General features: G+C 58.6%; 1 pseudogene across 1 annotated transcript in view; it reads left to right on the plus strand.

Annotated features, from left to right (window-relative positions):
• Positions 1–829: 829 nt before the first annotated feature.
• LOC105521278 overlaps positions 830–3,818 on the plus strand; it is an 11,980-nt pseudogene continuing 8,991 nt past the window's right edge. Inside the window, exons 1-5 of the transcript XR_001003246.1 lie at positions 830–1,408; positions 1,697–1,807; positions 2,016–2,163; positions 2,277–2,441; positions 2,834–3,072. The product of XR_001003246.1 is annotated as a myotubularin-related protein 9-like (transcript). The remainder of the gene's footprint in view (positions 1,409–1,696; positions 1,808–2,015; positions 2,164–2,276; positions 2,442–2,833; positions 3,073–3,818) is intronic.

Below are 3,818 nucleotides of genomic sequence, written 5' to 3' on the forward strand. Positions count from 1 at the left end.
CCTCCCTCCCTCCCTCCCTCCCTCCCTCCTTCCTTCCTTCCTTCCTTCCTTTCTTTTCTTTTGTTTTTGACAGAGTTTTGCTCTTGTTGCCCAGGCTGGAGTGCAATGGCGCTATCTCCGCTCACTGCAACCTCCCTTTCCTGGGTTCCAGTTATTCTTCTGCCTCAGCCTCCTGAGTAGCTGGGATTACAGGCGTAAGCCACCACGCCCAGTTATTTTTGTATTTTTAGTAGAGATGGGGTTTCATTATGTTGGCCACGATGGTCTTGATCTCCTGACCTCGTGATCCACCCGCCTTGCCCTCCCAAAGTGCTGGGATTGCAGGTGTGAGCCACCACGCCTGGCCAATTTTTTGTGTTTTTAGTAGAAGCGGGGTTTCACCATATTAGCTAGGCTGTTGTCGAACTCCTGACCTCAGGTGATCCGCCCCACCTTGGTCTCCCAAAGTGTTGGGATTACAGGCGTGAGCCACTGCGCCCGGCCCTTTTTTCTTTTCTTTCTTCTTCTTTTTTTTTTGAGACGGAGTCTGGCTCTGTCTCCCAGGCTGGAGTGCAGTGGTGCCCTATCGGCTCACTGCAAGCTCCGCCTCCCGGGTTCAGGCCATTCTCTTGCCTCAACCTCTTGAGTAGCTAGGACTACCAGCCCCCGCCACCACGCCCGGCTAATTTGTGTGTGTGTGTGTGTGTGTGTGTGTTTGTATTTTTAGTAGAGACGGGGTTTCACCATGTTAGCCAGGATGGTCTCGATCTCCTGACCTCTAGTGATCCGGTCGCCTTGGACTCCCAAAGTGCTAGGATTACAGGCATGAGCTACCGCGCCCGGCCTGAGCCACTGTGCCAGGTCTTTCTTTCTTTTTAAAGTTAGCAGTAGTTAAAAGTAGGTGCTTTTTAAGCACCTCAGGGCTTAAAAAAACAAAAATACAAAAATATTGAGTGTCTCCTGCAACCCAGGCATAGGGTTAAGGACTTTAGGCAAGATTAATCTCCCCATTTCACAGATGATGAAATGGAGATTTGCTTATAACAGTCTCTGGCCAGGGACCTCGCTAAGAGATATTGGCAATATGAGGGGAAATTCCTGCGAAACTGTGATCCTTTCCTCTGGGTGACCTCCTTAACAGCTGTCCAGACGGCGTCGCCGGCTGCGCTGGCAGCTCCAGCCTGCCCCTCCTGACACTCTCAGAGTCTGGCCTTCTGCTGGGCCCCGGGTCTCTCACTGGCAGAATGGAGTTTTCGGAGCTGATCCACACTGGCTGGGCCCAAGCGGAGCTTCCACGGGGCCCGGAGACGCTCCCGCTTCGCGGCTCGCTGTGCGTCACTGTCTACCACCTGCTGCTGTCGCCAGGGCCCGCGTCCTCTCTGGACCTGTGGCTGCTGCTGCTGCGCAGCGTCGACTTCTTCGAGAAGCAGTGAGACGTGGCGGGGAGTGGGGGTCCCCGGAGTTGGGGAGCGCGCGGCTTAGCGGGGTAGGGGTCACGGCCGGCGCAGTCGGAGCTGGCGCCCTCCTGCGTAACGCCTAATCCGGGAAAGGACAACGAGTCCCAGAGAGGGGCAACGAGTTTCGTGGTCCCAGGAGAGGGGCAACGAGTTTCCCGGATGGGGCGTTACGCAGGAGGGCACCATCACCCTGCGTTACGCAGGAGGACATCATCCCCTCCTTAGCGAGGGACACTAAGCCTGGGCCCGTCCCTCCCCAGGGTGGCGAGTGACTCGGGCACCATCACCCTGCGCTGTAAGGACCTGCGAGTGCTGCAGCTGGAAATAGAGGGCGCAGAAGCAACGCTGGACATCGCCCCCTCCATCGAGGTGTGGCGAGGGCGCGCCCAAGCCCTTTAAGCTATCCCTGTCTCGCGTAGAGGGGAAGAAAAAGGTGCTACTGTTCAAAGAGGCCCCACAGCCGCAGCTAAATGGCATGGGAATGCGGGGTGGTCTGGGGTACTTGGAGAGGCCGAAGCTGAAGCTACAGGGCTGAGGGGCTGGAAAGGACGCGGGCGAGACGATTCCGACTCTCCCCAGAGCCCCTGACTTCCTTTTCCGGGCGCTGTCCTCCCTGGAATCCGTCATCACCTCCTTCCCTTTATTCTACCGTCCCAAGGGACTGAGATTGGGCGACTCCTGGCACTTCCTTCCGCCAGAACGCTACTACAAGAGAGTAGCTCGCGAAGTGGGGCGGTCGTGGGGGCCCAGTGAGGTGGACGCGCCGGGCCTGGAAGAGACGCGGGGACAGGGCACTCCCTGGGTGCCCTAGACCTGGCCTCTCTCCTCCCTGAGCCGCAGACCAACGCGTGGCGGCTGAGCGAGGTGAACGGGGACTTCAGCTTGTGCCCCAGATACCCCCGTGCCGTGATCGTGCCACACGTGGGGGACGATGATGCCCTGGCGCGCAGCGCCCGCTTCGGTCAGGGAGGTCGCTTCCCGGTGCTCAGCTACCTCCTGCTCCCAGTGGCACAGTGAGCGCGCCCTTCCCACGCTCCGCCCCTAGGCGGCCGTGTAGTTTCTGGGCCTTTTCTTTTTGGCCCGGCCAATTCGCGGCCTGGCCGCTGCCCCAGCTCCTGCTCCATTCTGGTCCCGCCCCTCTCCCGCCTTTTCACATGGGAGGGTATCACCTTTCTCTGGCCCCGCCCCTGATGGGCCTCGCGAAGCTTAGTCCCTTCTTGGTCAAGCCAGGACCCGCCCACGGTCTATTCATAGGGTCCCTAACCACTTTGGCCACGACACCGGCAGACTGGTCCGAAGCCTCCTGAGTTCTCCCTGGTCTCTCTACTCCAGCCTGTCGGTGTGCAGACCTGGCCTAGGGGCCCTCTAAGGCTGGGGGGGTCACTTCCAGAGCTGAGTCCGGTCCGCAGGTTCTGCTACGCTCCAGCCAGCCCCTGACCGTTCCCCAGAAGCGGCGCTGCGAGAAGGACCAGGAGCTGCTGCGAACTGTGCTGGCAGGGGCTCGTCCTTGGGCGCGGGGCTTCATCATGGACACGCTCTCGGCCCAGGCAGCGAAACAGGCCCACGTCACTGGCGGAGGCATGGAGGCCAAGGCCGCTTACCCTGGATGCTAACGGTTACACGGGTCCCTGGAGAGGTAAGGAGCCTCCCACCCTCTCCCAGGCCCTCCCCTGTAGGGCTCTGTGAATGTACGTGTGTGTCAGTGTGTGTTGGGGTGAGGGGGGGTCCTCCAGGAACCCCGAAGACTCAAGCCTTTCCTGGTGTCATCCCTCCACATGGGCAACCCGACTTACACACCAGCACTGAGAGAGCTCCTTTCTCTCTAGGCACCCCAGCTGTGCCTGGGAAGAAAAAGCACCTCTTTACATTAAACTGAAATTTGTCTTCCCGGAACAACCTCCCTGCACACACGCACCCCCTCCCTGAGGGCTGCACCTGCACAGATGGGATCTGTGCCCTCTGTCTCCAGGTGATGGCAGTGCCAAGAAGAGGTCCTGAGGGGAGTAGACTGCTTCCCTATCCAAAATACAAAGCTTTGTGTATTCATTTATTTACCCAGCACTGAGCAACAGGGGCTGCCATGGTGGCCAGCTCAGACACGACAGAACTCAGCAGAGAATGGACAATCAGGCTCCCCTGAGATGAGCAGCAGCGCAGAGGAGGTGCCCCTCTCTTATTCCGCCGACTTCAGGTAATCAGAGGTTTCCCTGAGAATAGGATGCTTTAGCTGAGTCCCAAAAATGGAGGAGTGGGCCAGAAGAAGAAAGAAAGACCCTGCATGGAGGGAATTGCAAGTGTCCAGGTGCAGAGACAGCCTGGTCATTTGTCCTGTTTGGGGAACTGCCAAGTACAGTAGTTCCCCCTTATCCCCGGGAAGTATGT

This window comes from Colobus angolensis, unplaced genomic scaffold (genome assembly GCF_000951035.1).
Source record: "Colobus angolensis palliatus isolate OR3802 unplaced genomic scaffold, Cang.pa_1.0 Scaffold4, whole genome shotgun sequence".
Classification (NCBI taxonomy): domain Eukaryota; kingdom Metazoa; phylum Chordata; class Mammalia; order Primates; family Cercopithecidae; genus Colobus; species Colobus angolensis.